Here is a 20,948-nt window from a genome sequence, read left to right as displayed (position 1 = left end):
GGATTATCTCAGCAAAGGAGAAGTGCTCACTATCACAGATTTAGACTGGTTTGTGAACAATATTTGAGAGAAATGGTGATATTGTGTATGTGGAAAAAGATTTAGATCTTTGAGTTCATCTCATACAAAATGGGAGCAAAACCAAAAGTGTTGCGTTTATATTTTTGTTGAGTGTACATGCCGATTCTCAAAAATAACCACTGCCCCCTGACACCCCTTCGACTGTCTCTGTGATGTCAAGGCTTGGTTAGCACAGAATTATTTAAAACTGAAATAATTCTATTTGGCAATTCCCGCTTTGACTTGGGACCTCTCCAAAGTTTTGTGCATCCCAAAGTCACCAGCCTTGGTGTCACCATAGACAGCGATCTTAAACTTGATAAACAGGTTAACGCAGTTTTAAAATCAAGCTTTTTTTTTTACCTTCGTCTTTTATCAAAAGTGAAACCTTTTATCCCTTTTAATTTGTTTGAACAAGTCATACACGCTTTTATTTCTTCTCGTTTAGACTACTGCAATGCACTTTATTCTGGAATTAGCCATAACGCACTTTCCCGACTGTAGTTAGTCCAGAATTCAGCGGCTCAACTTTTAACAGGGGCCAGAAAGCGTAAGCACATTACCACAATTTTGGCTTCTCTGCACTGGCTCCCTGTACGTTTCAGAATTGATTTTAAGATACTTTTGTTTTTAAAGCTCTGAATGGACTGGCCCCGCAATATATCATCACCTGCCTCCAGGTCTACACTCCAGCATGAGCTCTGAGGTCCGAGGGCCAGTCCCAGCTCATGGTGCCTAGGACGAGACTTAAAACTCGAGGGGACAGAGCCTTCTCCGTGGTCGGTCCCAGACTCTGGAATGCTCTGCTCCTACACGTCCGATCTGCTTCCACTGTGGAGTGTTTTAAGTCCCGTCTTAAGGCCCACTTTTATTCCTTGGCTTTTAACACCGTGTGAGTTGTACGGTCCTTGTGTCTTATTTTATTTTTATTGAAATGTATTGTTTTATCATGGTTTTATTTATTTATGTATTATTTTATCTTATCTATTTTACTGTTATTGTTATTATTACCACTTTGCGCGTCTATGCTTTTGCTGTGCAGCACTTTGGAGACTCGAGTCTGTTTAAATGTGCTTTATAAATAAAGTGGATTGGATTGAAGTGGATTATCGGACAAAAATTAATCGGAAGATAATTGGTCCAATAATGGTTTTTAAAGTTATCTAAAAAGATAATCCGATAATGAAAACATTATCTTCAATAATTATCTGTTATCGGATTATCGGAAGTGTGCCCACCACTGCAGATGACACTGATCTGTAGTGAGAGTAGAGAGCAGGTTGAGTCTAGCCTGGACAGGTGGAGATTTGCTTTGGAGAGAAGGGGAATGAAAGTCAGCAGGAGGAAGACTGAGTCCATGTGTGTGAATGAGAGGGAGCCCAGTGGAATAATGTGGTTACAAAGAGAAGAAGTGGTGAAAGTAGATGACTTTAAATATTTGGGGTCAACTGTCCAAAGTAATGGAGAGTGTGGTAGAGAGGTGAAGAAGAGAGTGCAGGCAGGGTGGAGTGGGTGGAGAAAGGTGGCAGGAGTGATTTGTGACCGAAGAATATCAGCAAGGGTGAAGGAGAAAGTTTACAAGACAGTAGTGAGACTAGCTATGCTGGACAGCTTAGAGACGGTGGCACAAACAAAAAGACAGGAAGTGGAGCTGAAGATGGCAGAGCTGAAGATGTTGAGATTCTCTTTGGGAGTGACAAAAATGGACAGGATTAGGAATGAACATAGAGGGACAGCTCAGGTGGGACAGTTTGGAGAAAGTCAGAGAGGTGAGACTGAGATGGTTTGGACATGCAGAGGAGGGACCCAGAGTATATAGACAGAAGGATGCCAAAGAGGAGGTTTATGGATGTGCTGAGGGAGGACATGCAGGTGGTTGGTGAGACAGAGGAAGATACAGAGGACAAGGTGAGATGTAAACAATTGATCTGCTGTGGCGCCCCCTAATGGGAGCAGCTGAAAGTAGAAGACATGCACACACCAAAACAGAGACTAGTGAGGGAAGCCACCAAGACAACTCTGAAGGACTTATCAGCTTCTGTGGCTTTGACTGGAGAAATCAGAATCAGATTTATTGCCAAGTAAGTTCTTACAAACAAGGAAATTAGATCTGGTGTCATTGGTGCATAATGGCCCAGTCACACGGCACTTGTGACGAAGACCTGACGAAACAAGAAATCTGAACTTTCGTTGACTGTCGCTGGCATCGTTTAACCTTCGCGCAGCTTCGTTCCTGCAGCTGGCACTTCGTCAGGATTTTTAAACTGTTGAAAATTTTTGAACGAAGGGCAACGAAAACCTCAGTTCGTCTGTGTTTCGTTTTGCTGTCGTTCTTGACGTTTTTTTAATCGTTTGTGTAGTTTTTGTAACGTTATTGTTTAATTTGACTTCGTTGGAGCAGCTGAACGTTTTCACACCGTGCAGAAGCCGGTTTGTGAGCGCCGAGGCTGCTGCTGCGTTCATGTACATCGGAAATTACAGGGCAAACTCAGCCTGCTTGCTTGGATTTTTTAATCTGTGTGGGGGGGGCAGCTTCAATGGGCTCAGGCACATTACATAGGCCAAAATTAATCTTCTGTGTGGATATAATTAATTATTTTGCCACAAGCAGCTGTTGAATTTGAAACAACAAAAAAGTTGGGTAATTTCCGACGGTACTTGAATGCAGCATTAGCGCATCGTGTCAACAGACAGTGTGGATTCTGATAATGATGGACATGATCCCTCTTTTGTTCTGGACGAGGAACCAGAGCAGGTGGTCCACCGACGTGCGCATAGATCTCCACAAATTCTGTTTGCAGTTTCTCCAGGACTCAGGCGCTATAAGCTCCGTCCCAGCGCCGAGTCCTGGAATGCAGAGACGCAGACACACACTGCTCCAGCTGTGGCTCCAGGTGCGTTTCGTCGAGATCGTGAGCTTCGGTTTTGTTAAGTTCCTCTTTCATCCCTTTTGCACTCTTACTTTGCAGACTGATAAGACGAAAGCTTTTATCGGTGATAAAAGCTTTCGTCCACCTTTTCTCAACGAACTGTGACTAACTTTTTCCCCTTCATTCAGGAATCGCCATGTGCCGTGTGACTGGGCCATAAGCAACAATAAAAGAAAATACTTCTGTAAGAAGTAAAGGAGTCAGACAGACAAATGGGCAAAACTAAGTTTACTGTCAGATATAGTAGCATGGGTTTGTACAGGCATGCAGATGAACAATTAACCCCAAAATGATTTTCCAGCCTATGGAGTAGAATATGATGATCCACGGTATCAAACGCAGCACTGAGATCCAACAGCACCAGAACCATAGTGGTTTCCAAATCCACTGCAAGCAGAAGATCATTCACTTTAGTGAGCGCTGTCTCTGTGGAAGGATATTTTCTAAAAGCAGACTGCAGTAGCTCAAAAAGATTATTCTCATTAAGATAGTCCAAGAGCTGCTGTGAAACCACTTTTTCCAGGATTTGATATCTGCCTATAGTTTTTCAGTACACTATGGTCAAGATTAGATTTCTTAATTAAAGAAATCTAGTTTGTCTTATCTAATAAATCTTTGTTGGCTTTTATTTTATTTTGCTTTTAAATTTCTTGTTTAAAGAGGGAAATGTTCCTGTCTCTGATCTGATCATCACAGCTGTCACTCTTCATCCCCTGCAGGATATCAACCCTGCTTCTACCACGTCCCCATCCTCACCTTGTCAGCTCCAAGGTCTGCCACCTGGCTTCGAACTTCATCCTCATCTTCTCATCTTAAAGTCACAAATGTGATACACGTTCCAGACCGATCATCATGGTAACCAGTCAAAGCGCACGTGCCGTCACAGCCATAAAATAAGAAGTTTATAATTCAGATACACGGGGGACTGGATCTTGAATTAGATTTGTTTGCTTGTTTGCTGTGGGGGCAGCTTGTGCGGGAGGTGGAGCGATACCAGTTAGATCTGGTGGGCCTCTCTTCCATGCACAGCCTCAAATCAAATCAATTTTATTTATATAGCGCCAAATCACAACAAACAGTTGCCCCAAGGCGCTTTATATTGTAAGGCAAAAGCCATACAATAATTACAGAAAAAACCCCAACAGTCAAGCACTTGGCGACAGTGGGAAGGAAAAAACTCCCTTTTAACAGGAAGAAACCTCCAGCAGAACCAGGCTCAGGGAGGGGCAGTCTTCTGCTGGGACTGAGGGGAGAGAACCAGGAAAAAGACATGCTGTAGAAGAGAGCAGGTGGGTGTGGGGATACTCACGAGTCCCCGGCTGAACACCGCTCCATTGGAGTTTACTCCAGTAGATGAGAAGGTCGCCTCCCTGCATTTTCAGGTGGCAGGGGAAAACTCTGACTGTTTGTGTGTATGCACCGAACAGCATATTGGAGTATTCAGCCTTCTTGGAGTCCCTGAATGGAGTCCTGCATGGGGCTCCGGTGAGGGACTCCATTGTTCTGCTGGGGGACTTCAACGCACAGATGGGCAATGACAGAGACACCTGGAGAGGCATGATTGGGAAGAACGGCCTCCTTGATCAAACCCAAATGGTCGTTTGTTATTGGACTTCTGTGTTAGTCACGGACTGTCCATAATGAACACCATGTTCGAACATAAGGATGCTCATAAGTGTACATGGTACCAGGGTACCCTAGGCCGAAGATCAATGATCGATTTTGTGATCGTATCATCTGATTTGAGGCCGCATGTTCTGGACACGTGGGTGAAGAGAGGGGCAGAGCTGTCAAGTGATCACTATCTGCTGGCAAGTTGGATCAGATGGTGGGGGAGGACTTTGGACAGACCTGGTAGGCCCAAACAGATAGTGTGGGTGAACTGGAAACGTTTGGAGGAGCCCACTGTCCGACAGATCTTCAACTCACACCTCTGGCAGAGCTTCTCTAGCATCCTTCTGGAGGCTGGGGGCATTGAAACAGAATGGGCAATGTTCAAAGCTTCCATTACTGAAGCTGCAGCGAGGAGCTGTGGCCTGAAGGTCTTAGGTGTCTCAAGAGTCGGCAACCCTTGAACACCATGGTGGACACAGATGGTCAGGGAAGCCGTCCAACTGAAGGAGTCCTTCCGGGATATGTTATCTCAGAGGACTCCAGAGGCAGTTGCAAGGTACCAACAGGCCTGAAGGGTAGCAGACTCTGCTGTGGGGGAGGCAAAGCAGCGGGTGGGGAGGAGTTCGGAGCAACCATGGAGAAGGACTTTCGGTCGTCACCAAGGTGCTTCTGGTGAACCATGAGGCTCCTCAAGAGGGGAAAACAGGGAACCATCCAAGCTGTCTACAGTAAGGATGGGACTCTGTTGACCTCAACTGAGGATGTAATCCAGCACTGGAATGAACACTTTGAGGAACTCCTGTATCAGACTGGAGTGCCCTCTATAGTAGGGGCAGAGCTGGAAGCTAATGGAGGATTTTCATCAATTTCCCTGGTGGAAATCACTGAGGTAGTCAAACAACTCCGCAGTGGCAAGGCCCCGGGGACTGATGAGAGCCGTCCAGAAATGCTGAAGGCTCTGGGTATAGAGGGATTGTCTTGGATGAGACATCTCTTCAACACTGCGTTGAGATCTGGGACAGTGCCTAAGGAGTGGCAAACTAGGGTGGTGGTCCCCATATTTAAAAAGAGGGACCAGAGAGTGTGTGCCAACTGCAGGGGCATCACACTACTCAGCCTACCTGGTAAAGTCTACTCCAGGATGCTGGAAAGTAAGGTTCGGCCAGTCGAACCTCTGATTGAAGAGGAACAATGCAGGTTCTGTCCTGGTCGTGGAACAACTGACCAGCTTTTTACTCACAAGGATCCTGGAGGGTGCCTGGGAGTATGCCCACCCAGTCTACATGTGTTTTATGGACTTGGAGAAGGTATATGATCGGGCACCCCGGGAGATACTGTGGGAGGTGCAGCGGGAGTATGGAGTGAGGTGTGCGTGTTTTTTTCAGTTAAAGTAGCTTATGGATCAATTACTGCAGGAAATCTTGATTACAAACCCCACCAGCACAAAAATTATTTATTTTTCTTATTTTTATTTTTTGGCTGGGGAGGGGGGGCGGGGGCGGGGGCGATTCGAGCAGCTCTCGCTTCTGGTGTCAAGCGCCCGGCTCCGCTGGGCGTGTCCCGCTCCTGGCACAGCATCAGGTGGGGAGTTTTACTGGGACTTTGCACCTGTCAAATGGGAACGAAGGCATCAAACTCATGGAGGACAGAAATCTCCCCCTCCGGTAAATGGCTCAATAAACTTAAGATAAATGTTGTAGAAAAACAAACAACACTAGTTTCTAACCTCAGGAAGGTAGACAACAAGCTACAACCTTACTTTTATACATATGAGCCGTCCTCTGAGCCGGAAAAATAATATTGATCTGAACGAGAAGGCGGCGGACAAACGGAAGCTTAGGGACCGTCTACAAAGTGCAAAAACAAGAAACCAGAAAAATATTCAATAAATTCAGGTGTGGTGTCACCAAATGCACTGCACACATCAGTGGTCTCCTGCTGGTTATACTACACCACTCAGTTTGGAAAAATGTCATTGTGAAAAAATTTGGAGAAATTTTTATTGTTAAAATTTTCAATGATTTTTTAAATTATGAATTAAATTTTTGCACATTTTTCCAAACCGAGCTATTTTTCAAGCTCAGAGAATGGCTCATATGGATAAAAATAAGGTTGTAGCTCGTTGTCTACCTTCCTGAAGTTAGAAACAAGTGTTTGTTTTTCTACAACGTTTCTCTTAAGATTATTGAGTCGTTTACCGGAGGGGGAGGTTTATACCCTCCCCGAGTTTGACGCCTTCGTTCTCGTTTGATAGATGGACTGTCCCAGTCAACTCCTCACCAGGCACTGTCCTGGAGCGGGACGCACCCAGCGAGGCCAGGCGCTTGAAACCAGAAGCGAAAGCTGCTCAGATTTCCTCCCCACCTCACCGGCTGTTATGACCCCACCCAAAATAAATAAAATAAAAATAAGGAAAAAAAAAATTTTTTTTTGTACTGTTCAGAAGAAAACAAATGTTACATGCAGTACAGGAAAGTGGTCAAAATGTGAAGTTTCTGTGCTTCAGACTCTGGCTGCCACAACGATCTTCTGGAGTCAGGTACATCCTGTGGAACCCCAAATTTCATGTAACTAAGGTTAGAGGAGTGTTATTGTACAAAACACAGTGAGAATGACTGGTCAGGTATGATGTCAACCATGCAAGGGCACTCCCAGTAATCCCAAAATGATTCTCCAGCCTATCAAATAGAATATGATGATCCACTGTATCAAACGCAGCACTAAGATCCAACAGCACCAGAAGTGGTGTCCGAATCCATTGCAAGGAAACGATCACTTTAGTGAGAGCCGTCTCTGTGGAATGATATTTTCTAAAAGCAGACTGCAGTGGCTCAAAGAGATTATTCTCTGTAAGATAGTCTACGAACTGCCATGAAACCACTTTTCCCAGAATTTTAGAGCAAAATGATAGATTTGCTATCGGCTGATAGTTTTTCAATACACTAGGGTCAAAATTAGGTTTCTTAAGCAATGGTTTAATCACTGCAGATTTGAAACATTTACGAACAGATCCAGAAGTTAATGAGAGATTAATAAATTCCAGCACAGTCGGCCCAAGAGTGGGCCACAGGTCCTTAAACAGTTTTGTTGGTATAGGATCAAATAAACAGGTTGTGCTTTTTGTTGATGTTACGAGTTTCGTCAGCACGCCAAGTGAGGTATTATCAAATTCTGTAAACCTAGGTAATACCTCAGTAGTGGCGCACACCTCAACAGCAGGATGTAGTGGCTGGATTAAGGCATGCTGGGATATGTTTAACCTAATGTCTTCTATTTTCTTCTCAAAGTAATCCAAGAAACCTTTAAGTTTCTCTGAAATTCCCTGCTGTAAGAGTGTCAAACTTAGACAGCAAATATGAGTTAGTACATCCCAGTTAACTCGAGGAACCTCAAAAACAATAAATCAAATCAATTTTATTTATATAGCGCCAAATCACAACAAACAGTTGCCTCAAGGCGCTTTATATTGTAAGGCAAAAGCCATACAATAATTACAGAAAAACCCCAACGGTCAAAACGACCCCGTGAGCAAGCACTTGGCGACAGTGGGAAGGAAAAACTCCCTTTTAACAGGAAGAAACCTCCAGCAGAACCAGGCTCAGGGAGGGGCAGTCTTCTGCTGGGACTGGTTGGGGCTGAGGGAGAGAACCAGGAAAAAGACATGCTGTGGAGGGGAGCAGAGATCAATCACTAATGATTAAATGCAGAGTGGTGCATACAGAGCAAAAAGAGAAAGAAACAGTGCATCATGGGAACCCCCCAGCAGTCTACGTCTATAGCAGCATAACTAAGGGATGGTTCAGGGTCACCTGATCCAGCCCTAACTATAAGCTTTAGCAAAAAGGAAAGTTTTAAGCCTAATCTTAAAAGTAGAGAGGGTGTCTGTCTCCCTGATCTGAATTGGGAGCTGGTTCCACAGGAGTGGAGCCTGAAAGCTGAAGGCTCTGCCTCCCATTCTACTCTTACAAACCCTAGGAACTACAAGTAAGCCTGCAGTCTGAGAGCGAAGCGCTCTATTGGGGTGATATGGTACTATGAGGTCCCTAAGATAAGATGGGACCTGATTATTCAAAACCTTATAAGTAAGAAGAAGAATTTTAAATTCTATTCTAGAATTAACAGGAAGCCAATGAAGAGAGGCCAATATGGGTGAAATATGCTCTCTCCTTCTAGTCCCTGTCAGTACTCTAGCTGCAGCATTTTGAATTAACTGAAGGCTTTTCAGGGAACTTTTAGGACAACCTGATAATAATGAATTACAATAGTCCAGCCTAGAGGAAATAAATGCATGAATTAGTTTTTCAGCATCACTCTGAGACAAGACCTTTCTAATTTTAGAGATATTGCGTAAATGCAAAAAAGCAGTCCTACATATTTGTTTAATATGTGCTTTGAATGACATACCCTGATCAAAAATGACTCCAAGATTTCTCACAGTATTACTAGAGGTCAGGGTAATGCCATCCAGAGTAAGGATCTGGTTAGACACCATGTTTCTAAGATTTGTGGGGCCAAGTACAATAACTTCAGTTTTATCTGAATTTAAAAGCAGGAAATTAGAGGTCATCCATGTCTTTATGTCTGTAAGACAATCCTGCAGTTTAGCTAATTGGTGTGTGTCCTCTGGCTTCATGGATAGATAAAGCTGGGTATCATCTGCGTAACACTGAAAATTTAAGCAATACCGTCTAATAATACTGCCTAAGGGAAGCATGTATAAAGTTAATAAAATTGGTCCTAGCACAGAACCTTGTGGAACTCCATAATTAACCTGTCTGTGAAGGAGACTCCCCATTTACATGAACAAATTGTAATCTATTAGATAAATATGATTCAAACCACCGCAGCACAGTGCCTTTAATACCTATGGCATGCTCTAATCTCTGTAATAAAATTTTATTGTCAACAGTATCAAAAGCAGCACTGAGGTCTAACAGAACAAGCACAGAGATGAGTCCACTGTCTGAGGCCATAAGAAGATCATTTGTAACCTTCACTAATGCTGTTTCTGTACTATGATGAATTCTAAAACCTGACTGAAACTCTTCAAATAGACCATTCCTCTGCAGATGATCAGTTAGCTGTTTTACAACTACCCTTTCAAGAATTTTTGAGAGAAAAGGAAGGTTGGAGATTGGCCTATAATTAGCCAAGATAGCTGGGTCAAGTGATGGCTTTTTAAGTAATGGTTTAATTACTGCCACCTTAAAAGCCTGTGGTACATAGCCAACTAATAAAGATAGATTGATCATATTTAAGATCAAAGCATTAATTAATGGTAGGGCTTCCTTGAGCAGCCTGGTAGGAATGAGGTCTAATAGACATGTTGATGGTTTGGAGGAAGTAACTAATGAAAATAACTCAGAACAATCGGAGAGAAAGAGTCTAACCAAATACCAGCATTACTGAAAGCAGCCAAAGATAACGATATGTCTTTGGGATCATTATGAGTAATTTTTTCTCTAATAGTTAAAATGTTATTAGCAAAGAAAGTCATGAAGTCATTACTAGTTAAAGTTAAAGGAATATTCAGCTCACTAGAGCTCCGATTCTTTGTCAGCCTGGCTGCTTTAAGCTGCGAGTTTGAGAGTTATACCACGGAGTCAGGCACTTCTGATTTAAAGCTCTCTTTTTCAGAGGAACTACAGCATCCAAAGTTGTGCTCAATGAGGATGTAAAACTATTGATGAGATAATCTATCTCACTCACAGAGTTTAGGTAGCTACTCTGCACTGTGTTGGTATATGGCATTGGAGAACATAAAGAAGGAATCATATCCTTAAACCTAGTTACAGCGCTTTCATAAAGACTTCTACTGTAATGAAACTTATTCCCCACTGCTGGGTAGTCCATTAAAGTAAATGTAAATGTTATTAAGAAATGATCAGACAGAAGGAGGTTTTCAGGGAATACTGTTAAGTCTTCAATTTCCATACCATAAGTCAGAACAAGATCTAAAGTATGGTTAAAGTGGTGGGTGGACTCATTTACATTTTGAGCGAAGCCAACTGAGTCTAATAATAGATTAAATGCAGTGTTGAGGCTGTCATTCTCAGCATCTATGTGGATGTTAAAATCGCCCACTATAATTATCTTATCTGAGCTAAGCACTAAGTCAGACAAAAGGTCTGAAAATTCACAGAGAAACTCACAGTAACGACCAGGTGGATGATAGATAACAAATAAAACTGGTTTTTGGGACTTCCAATTTGGATGGACAAGACTAAGTCATGCTTTCAAATGAATTAAAGCTCTGTCTGGGTTTTTGATTAATTAATAAGCTGGAGTGGAAGATTGCTGCTAATCCTCCTCCTCGGCCCGTGCTACGACCATTCTGACAGTGTGACTCAGGGGTGTTGACTCATTTAAACTAACATATTCATCCTGCTGTAACCAGGTTTCTGTAAGGCAGAATAAATCAATATGCTTAAATAGATTTTTACTGGTTGTTGGTGGTCTGGGAGCAGGCACCGTCTCTACAGGGATGGGGTATTGGGGGGATGGCAGGGGGAGAGAAGCTGCAGAGGTGTTTAAGACTACAATGCCATCATCATTTAATTTAGCAAATTAAAGAGAGCCCAATGGTGACCATGATTAGTTTGTGGTGATCTTTGATGTAGGGCTGAAACGATTAGTCAAGTAACTTGAATAATTTGATTACAAAAAATGTTCAAGACAAATTCTGTACATCGAAGCTTCATTTAATGTTGTAGTACATATGCCAGGCCTGTGTGTGGCGCTGCAACGTCCCAGAAAAAAAACAGAAGTAGACTAGAGCGTAACAGCTAATCAAATTAGCAATGATGGCTACACCTTTCCAACGCGACACCCACAGAGTAAAAAATAGCCTTTTAAGAGAAAGACGGTCCACATTGATCATGTGAAATAGACCTACTGCACATGTAAAGCAAAGCAGTGTGTTTGTCTATTTTTAAAAAACACACAGTCCGCTCTACGTGGGGAGGGACTATTCGCCCGGCGGCCGGCTGCTGTCTCTCTGCCCGGTGTGAGGGGAGACCCTCATACAGCTACAGCTCCGTCCCCAGCTACACTGACAGTTTCAGAAAGAAGCTCCTCTCAGCAAAAGTCCACTCTTTCAACTGTTTTTTGCTCAGACTTGCACTGAATGTTTCGCTTTTTAATTTTTGCTTTTTTGAAACAAAAATGGTTAATAAGACAAAACAGAAAGACACATTCCCATCGCCATTTCAGCAAAATGTCAAGACTTTGGCGCAGCGACATTGTGCCATTGCTTGGGGAGAACCCTGGACTACTGATGCTAGAATAATTGCTAGAATACTCAATTACTAAAATAACTGATAGCTGCACAAGACTTCCAAAGTCGAGCAACAGACAGATTCAATTCCAAAATGTTTATGAAGTTGTGGACTTCAAATTTGTTCTGGGGTACACAAGTGGAAAATTCCATTATTATCGCCACCTACAGGTTGGCAGACAGAAAAAATTTTGAGGCGTTTCCCCCAAATAAAATTACAGTGTTTTATATTTCTATATTTATATATCCCACAGCTTCATATTAAGGAAAGTAAAATACAACGTTGTTCTTTAACTCAGGATGTCAAAGTTTGGATTAAAAACAAAACCAAGCGCAACTTTCAAAACATAAAAACGCTTTTCAAACATGGATATACGACAAAAGCATGATAGTTCTGGGCTGTAGGTTTCAAACTCGGCAGACGTGGACAGGCATCACGGACACGCTACAAACAGGTGTGTGCTGTTTAGTAACCTCTTTTGTTGCAGAAAGAAAAGAACTTTGACGCGGTGGAAACTGCTGGAAAACACGGTTTGTGCAACGGACATGGTCGCCCCGGCTCCCGTACAAACTGTGCCGCGAAGACGGAGGAAGGAACGAGACGTGTCAGGGAAACAAAGTTGTCCATACCTCCGGTTCTCTCCCGCCTGTTCCTCCGGATCTTGTGTCCAGTAATGTCTCCAAGCTAAACCGTTGACTGTGCAGCTGTCAAGTTCTTAATTAACATTAGTAGCGAACAGCGACATATTTCACTGAAAGGCAGCAGTACTTCGTGGTTTTCCAGCGGCAGAAGATGCGTTCATGTTAAACGGCTTTCCTGACGCGGACGGGCGCTGTTGCTTTCAAGGCCCGTCGGAGCGGTATGTGGCAGAAGAAGAAAAAACAAAAAAACGAGTCATTTATGGAGATGAGGGCGGGGCTTGTTCGTATAGCATTATGGCGTGTGAGTGAACACGTCAATGTGGAGTTACTTAAACACTAACATCTAATATCAGCCTGACACAGTTCAAATGTTTAATTTCAAAAAAGTGTTTATTTGGCCATTAAACTGCGCCAGATCTGACACACGGTACAAGCCCCGCCCACGGATATTACTTAAACATAATGTCAGTAAGTGACATGAAAATCACAAAGTGCTTCACTAGAAAGAGTAAAAAATAAAATGGTAAAATATTGACTATATAAAAGCATAAAAACAACAAGTCCAGCAAAAAGCTTGTGTATATAAAAGTGTGTTCAGGTGCTTTTTCGAAGAGTCAGTCTGTGCAGCATAAAGACAGGACACATGTTCCAGAGTCTGGATGGGACTGAGTTTTAAAACGACTCTTCTGGACCATCCGTGACCTCTGACCTGATGATCTCAGGACCCTGGAAGAAGAATCAGATTTCAGCAGGTCGGTGTTGTACTGGGGAGCTCATCCATGTATGGCCCTAAAAGTTAAAACTAAAATTTTTAAATGGATTCTAAAATACACTGGCAGCCAGTGAAGAGAAGCCAAAACTGGAGTTAAGTGAGCCAGTTAAAAATAATTTGATCAATAATTTAGATTATATTAGATTAGATAGATCTTTATTCATCCCTTGGAAAGACTACCTCAGGGAAATTGAGGTTCCAGCAGCATTGCATAGCAACACACAGGGTAAGAAGCACACAGAGCATCAAAAGTACAAAGCAGTTTGCAAAATGTAAATAATTTCAATTTTCAATTTAATTTCAATTTATTTTCATTTATATAACTCCAAATCACAACAAAGTTTCCTCAAGGTGCTTCACACAAGTAAGGTCTAACCTTACCAACCACTAGAGCAAGAACACAGGTAACAGTGGTAAGAAAAAACTCCCTCTCAGCATGCAAATATAAATACCAGACATACTGATCAATACTGGCTTACTGGCTCCTACTGTTCCTCTCCTTACCGTCCTCTGTCTTCCTGTTGCTCCTCCTCCCCTTGAGTGATGGCCTGAGGGTCAAAGGAGTTTTTCAGTCTGTTGGTCCTGCACTTGGGAAGCAGCAGTCTGTGGCTGAAGAGGCTCCTCTGGTTGCTGATGACGGTGTGCAGAGGCTGACTGATATCGTCCACAATGTCCAGCGGTTTGTCCAGTGTTCTCTTCTCTGCCACCGTCACCAGAGAGTCCAGCTTCATGCCAACCACAGAGCCGGCCCGCCTGATCAGTTTGTCCAGCTTGGATGTGTCCTTCTTGGATGTGCTCCCCCCCAGCACCTCATGGTGTAAAAGAGGACGCTGGCTACTACAGACTGTTAGAACATCCACAGGAGTTTCCTGCAGATATTAAATGGCCGCAGCCTCCTCAGGAGGCCCAGCCTGCTCTGTCCCTTCCTGTACAGGTGGTTGGTGTGGGTTGTCCAGTCCAATTTGCTGTCCAGCCACAGCCCGATGTACTTGTAGGAATCCACAGCCTCCACCTCAGCTCTCTGGATCAGAACTGGTTGCGGACTTGGTCTCGACTTCCTAAAGTCAAAGACCAGCTCCTTTCTTTTCAAGGTGTTGAGCTGTAGATGGTTTGTGTGGCACCAGGCAGCAAAGTCCTTCACTAGGCTCCTGTACTCCTCTCTGTCATCCCTGATACATCCAACAATGGCTGTGTCATCTGCGAACTTGTGGATGTGACACAAATCAGAGTTGTAGCAGAAGTTCAAGGTGTACAGGGTGAAGAGAAGAGGGGCCAGCACCGTGCCCTGCGGTGCTCCAGTGCTGCTGATCACAGTGTCAGATGTGGTGTCCCTCAGTCTGACATACTGTGGCCTGTCAGTGCAACTTTGTTGCAGCACTTGAATGTTCAGGGTTTGTGATTGTCCTGTATTAAGACCAAGATCCAGGTTTTCAGTGACTTCCTGGACTTGGTCACCAGGGAACTCAAGTACAAAGACTTACGTGGATTTCCTACTGAAACATGGTGCACGCTAAAACTCAGAAGCTGTCGTACGCACAAAAAAATTCAGAGGTATCACACTGTGCGTACGTATGGAGCCACGCACATTCCGTTCATACATCTAATCAATGTGGAATTGATTGCACATGCAGAAGTACCAAACTCTTCCCTGTCCACGCCCCTATTTAAATATGCAAATATATTTAAATAGGCCCTGGGAGCTGGGATTCCCCTCTCTGTTCGGAATGATCACGGTAGGAAAAGGAATTTAACTGAGTGTGAGCTACAGATGAAGTGGAGATATACAGGGATATTTTAATTGGTACCCTGTCCACCAAAGTAAACATGAAGCAGAAGCAGAGCACCCACAGTAAAATTAAAGAGAATGAGGTGCGGCTGTCAGTGTGTGACATCACAACTATACACACGCATTTATTGACAAATACTGAACACTAAGGCTGCAACAAATGATTATTTGGATCATCGATGAATCTGATAGGGTTTTGACACGATTAATCGGATTAGCAGGGAATTTTTAAAAATGTGCCAGGGAAACAATTTTTCTCTCCTTCCATCACTTTATTTAACAACAGAACATTATTTGAAAACTTAAAATACTTGAAAATCAACAAATCGACAAATGTCCCTTGGCTGTTGAAATATAAAATAAAGAATAAAACAGTTTATAATAAAGAACAAAAATAATTATTTCAAATGGCATTGCTTTATCAAAGTGCTGAGTTGCCATAAAACAACACTGAAACATATAAATCTTATCAAATATATGGTGAAAAAAGAGGTATTTTTGTTGCTGCAAATGAGCAATTAGCATAACCAGTTAACCATAAAATCTAAATCAAAAACTGTAGCCGACTCATTATATGTGCAACATTCTCTGTATAACTTGGAAACTATGTGGTCATTTCACAATGACACATGTGACTCATGTCTCTTTCTCTAAAATTGTATTGTAGCATTATTAGTTATTATTACTATTTTTGTTGCTATTATTATTAATATATAAATAAAAATAATTAAAAAATATAATTTGTAATACATTTGACTCTTTTACGACAACAAACGCTGAGCTATTAATTATTATACAGAAAACAAATGCACAAACATGCTGAAATGGCAGCAGCTTAATGCTAACTTTAACATTGAAAACACCATAGACATGCTAACGCATTAGCATCGGCGTTAGCATAAAATACATCTATCAACTGTTTCAGAAGACCATAACAGGTCAGTTTAACATAAAAAAGGTAAATATTCCTCACAGACATATGCTCTTTAGGGTTTTAGTGTGGAAAAATTAAGATAAAGCAAAATAAAACCAATGAAACCAATGAAGCAGCAGCTCGAAGCACTCCTTCAATGGTTCAAGATTCAAAGCAAAGCTCGGTTGATTATATGGAAGAAACAAACATTTGCGGTAAAACAAACTTATTTAGCAACTAATCGATGACTAAATTAGTTGACAACTATTTTAATAATCGATTTTAATCGATTAACTCGATTAGTTGTTTCAGCTCTACTCAACACAGTATTTAATAATAATCCTAATAATAATAATAATAAATATAATAATAATAAAAACCTTTTTTGAAAAACATTTTTGAATGCGCACATGCCCAAATTTGCCCATGCTGGTTTCATTCAGAACAATTGTGCAAATAAACTATTTAATCATCGTGCACGTGCCAGACGGGGGCACAAAATGCTGGGTGATGGGGGGGGGGCGTCTGGGGGAGTTATGGTTTGGGTTATGAGAAGGGGTTAGCGTTAGAAATAGTAAAATAAATTAACCACATCATGGAAATGTGACTCATTTCATGACGGAGCATGAAAAAAAAAGCGTGAGACTGGGTTGCCCCAAGCACACCGTCAGTCAGGATGAATGAGGCATGCGTTGAACCAGGCCACTGAGCCACCATGTTAGTTAGATGCATTTCTTTAATGTTGTTGTGTGGGCCGCTGAAGAGGAGGTACTGCTGGCCCACCACCACCAGATGGCGCCCTGCTTGGAGTGGATATGTTGGAGTATGATGTACCTGGATGGAATTTGGATGATTGCGGTCCACACAGGTGACATGGTTCGGCAGGGGCGCCACCAGGGATTTTGGGCCCCATGAAAAGAAATCTTATTGGGCTTCCCGTAGCCGGTCGTATTTTGATACCGTTTTACATAAAACTATGCATTTTAATGATATTTTTGACTATCAATCTCATATATCTGAAAAGAAAAATGTCATTTGACAGTTACTTGGTAAGGGAAGCACTGAAAATACAGTTATATGTAAATGTTTGGGCCCCCCTGATGATTTCCATGACTTTCCTTTATAAATCATTGGTTGTTTGGATCAGAAATTTCAGTTCAATATATCATATAGCAGACGAACGCTGATATTTGAAAAATGAACTGAAGTTTATAGGATTTACAGAAAGTGTGCAATAATTCTTTAAGCAAAATTAGGCAGGTGCATAAATTTGGCACCCCAACAAAAAAATACATTAATATTTAGTAGATCTTCCTTTTGCAGAAATAACAGCCTCTAAATGCTTCCTATAGCTTCCAATGAGAGTCTGAATTTTGGTTGAAGGTATTTTGGACCATTCTTCTTTGCAAAAAACATCTCAGGTTTGTTGGTTTCTGAGTATGGACAGCCCACTTAAAATCACACCACAGATTTTCAATAATATTCAGGTCTGGGGACTGAGATGGCCATTCCAGAACGTTATACTTTTTCCTTTGCATGAATGCCCTAGTAGATTTTGAGCAGTGTTTAGGGTCATTGTTTTGTTGAAAGCCCCAGCGACAGCTTCAACTTTGTCACTGATTCATGAACATTGTTCTCAAGAATCTGCTGATATTGACTGGAATCCATGTGACCCTCAACTTTAACAAGATTCCCAGTACCTGCACTGGCCACACAGCCCCACAGCATGATAAAACCACCTCCAAATTTTACTCTAGGTAGCAAGTGTTTTTCTTGGAATGCTGTGTTCTTTTTCAGCCATGCATACCACCCCTTGTTATGTCCAAATAACTCAATTTTAGTTTTATCAGTCCACAGCACCTTATTCCAAAATGAAGCTGGCTTGTCCAAATGTGCTTTAGCATACCTCAAGTGACTGTGTTTGTGGCATGTACACAGAAAAGGCTTCCTCTGCATTACAGCATCACACAGCATCTCTTTGAGCAAAGTGCGCTGTATAGTTGAATAATGCACAGAGACACTATCTGCAGCAAGATCATGTTGTTGGTTTTTGGAGCAGGTCTGTGGCTTGACTATGACTGTTCTCACCATCCTTTGCTTCAGCTTATCTGAGATTTTTCTTGGCCTGCCACTTTGAGCCTTAACTAGTACTGTGTCTGTGGTCTTCCATTTCCTCACTATGTTCCTCACAGTGGAAACTGACAGCTGAAATCTCTAAGATAGCTTTTTGTATCCTTCCCCTAAACCATGATCTTGAACAATCTTTATTTTCAGGTCATTTGAGAGTTGTTTAGAGGCTCCCATGTTGCCACTCATTAGAAGAGATGCAAAGAGGGGAACATTTGCAAATGGCCACCTTAAATACCCTTTCTCATGATTGGATTCACCTGTCTAAGGAGGTCAAGGGTCAATGAGCTTACCAAACTAATATTGTGTTCCAATAATTAGTGCTAAATGTATTCAAATCAATAAAATGACAAGGGTGCGCAAATTTATGCACCTGCCTAATTTTGTTTAATTATTGCACACTTTCTGTAAATACTAGAAACTTCATTTCACTTCTCAAATATCAGTGTGTTTGTCTGCTATATATTATATTTAACTGAAATTTCTGATCCAGACAACCAATGATTTATAAAGGAACTCATGAAAATTATCAGGTGTGCCCAAACCTTTGCATACAACTGTATATATCAAATATTTTTTTCAGACTGTAATTTTTTTTTTTTCCAAAATAGAGTTTATTTATGTTTGAGAGGTCACTCTCACATTTTTTGAGGTGCAAATATGCAGATATGACTCAAAAAAATATTGTAACTTTGTGGAACAGCCTCCCTCATCATGTGGTAAATACTCCAAGTGTTATTCCTTCAAAGGAAGGCTTTATAAAGAAAAATCATGAAAATTATCAGGGGTGCCCAAATTTTGCATACAACTGTACAATGAAATTCATTTAGATTCAGTTATTTGCTGCAAGACTGATACTCTGACAAAATACATATATGAGGCTGGTTGTTGCTATTTAATCTTCTGATGTAAATATTTCTCTGATTGGATTGAGAGCAGTGACCCAGTCTACACATACTGGAAATGTTCTCTGTTCCTACTGCAAAGCAAGGTGATGAGAGTCCCAAACTACTGACCAAACATTATATTTCAGTGATAGCTGATGCTTTTTAAACCATTAAAATGATTCTGAAATAAATACAGACTATAGGCTTTTTTAATTTCAGAATGATTTTTTATTCTTTCATGTTTTTTCTCCATAATAATCAATTAATTCCACACACAGCTGCTCACCTCAGGGGGTACTTGGGTTTGTTCAGGTGGGGGGGGGGGGGGCTGACAGATGTGCTGCTGCTCCCTATGTGTCTGCAGAACATGCATCATTTTTTTGAGAACTGCTTGTTAAACATTTGTTTGCATTGATTATTTAACTAAAACAACAGTGAAATGTATTAATCCAGTTTTCTTCAGAAATATGAGCTAACATGGGGAGAAACGTGAGCTAGCTTATGGACAGAGTTAGGAACAGACAACAGGCTAACATTCCAGAACTTTCCATCACAGACCCATCTTGTCTATGAAAGAACTGGGTGATATACCGTTAACCCTTCACTTCTTTCTCCTGTCTAAGATTTTTTTTCTTTTTTTTTTGCTCTCTGAGGTGTCTTGACTCTCCTCCTGCACACCCTGTTTGTGAAAGTTTTTGCAGCAGTCTGAAGGGGGCAGGTGGACTGAGCCATTTTAAATAAATACCGGGTGGGGCGGGCATTGAGAAATGTTTCCAAAACAAATAATTGAATATAGGTTGAAGAGGATTTGCACATCATTATATTCTGTTTTTATTTACATTTTACACACCGTTCCAACTTCAATGGAATTGGGGTTGTAAAAGGGAGACTGAAAAAATTCCAAAAACAACTTGCCGTGATGAAAGTCAGACAGGTTCATTGTAGAATAGAAGTGCAAATCTCCAGTATTACCTGAGCCACGGACAGCTGGACTTCAAAGTTACTGTTAAAACATGTTGCACATTTTAAAAATACATAAAACAATATTTGTTTCATAATTTTAATAGATTTTTTTTATTATTATTACTGGTACTTCCCATATTTTAGCAAAGCAGGGTCCTGTAGGACCCAGAGGTACAGCCCTTTGATTTCACCACAGCAGATATGAGGCGAACCTGCATGTTGATTTGGTACAAGTTTTACACCGGATGCCCTTCCTGATGCAACTGCACATTATATGGAGAATAGACAAGGGTGACTTTGTTCCAACCAGGAACCTTCCCCACTGTAGACAAGCACACTAACCCCTGGGCCGCCACCCCTGCAGGTAGGATCCACAGGACACTTCAAAAGTGGAAAAAAGGAATGTGACAATTTTTTTTTTTTTTTTTTTACCAGTGTTTTAATTTTGGATCCCTTCAGCTGCTCCCTTGTTTTTCCAGTATAGGGGTCACCACAGCAGATCCAAGGGGGGTCTGCATGTTGTTCTGTAGAAACATCTCCCTGCATCAGTAAAACAGTCAGATTCTGTAGAGACTTTCAAGTCCAGACTTAAGATGCACTTATTTTCCCTTTCGTATGGGTAGCATACTGGTATAGTATGTTTCTATGCTTTTTACTCTTTTAATTCATGTTATTAGTAAACAGAGCATGCCCCGGCCTCAACCTTACCTAAATTCTGGGTCTTTTAGTTTAGGACTAGTGGCCGGCGATCACCTTAGTATTTCTCTGTTTTTCTTGTTGTTTAATGCTGACAAATTATACTGTATTTGTTGTCTTTCTGCCGCCTCATTCTGTTTTTTTCTCTCTCTCTGTCCCAGGTGCGGCTCCATCCGGAAGTAGGAGTGGGCGTCTTCTCCTGTAATGGTTATTACGTGATCCTTTTTTTTTTTTTTTTTAGATTTTTGCTAATTTATTAAACATAAAAACCTAAGAAATCAC

General features: G+C 41.6%; 1 protein-coding gene across 1 annotated transcript in view; it reads right to left on the bottom strand.

The window, feature by feature from the left end:
• Positions 1 to 12,695, bottom strand: part of kifc3 (kinesin family member C3) — a 203,991-nt gene extending 191,296 nt beyond the window's left edge. The window contains exon 1 of the mRNA XM_034182888.1: positions 12,511 to 12,695. The gene's annotated coding sequence lies outside the window, so the exon portion shown is untranslated. The remainder of the gene's footprint in view (positions 1 to 12,510) is intronic.
• Between the last annotated feature and the right edge of the window lie 8,253 nt (positions 12,696 to 20,948).

This window comes from Thalassophryne amazonica, chromosome 2 (genome assembly GCF_902500255.1).
Source record: "Thalassophryne amazonica chromosome 2, fThaAma1.1, whole genome shotgun sequence".
NCBI lineage: Eukaryota > Metazoa > Chordata > Actinopteri > Batrachoidiformes > Batrachoididae > Thalassophryne > Thalassophryne amazonica.
This window is presented reverse-complemented; position numbering and strand designations above follow the sequence as displayed.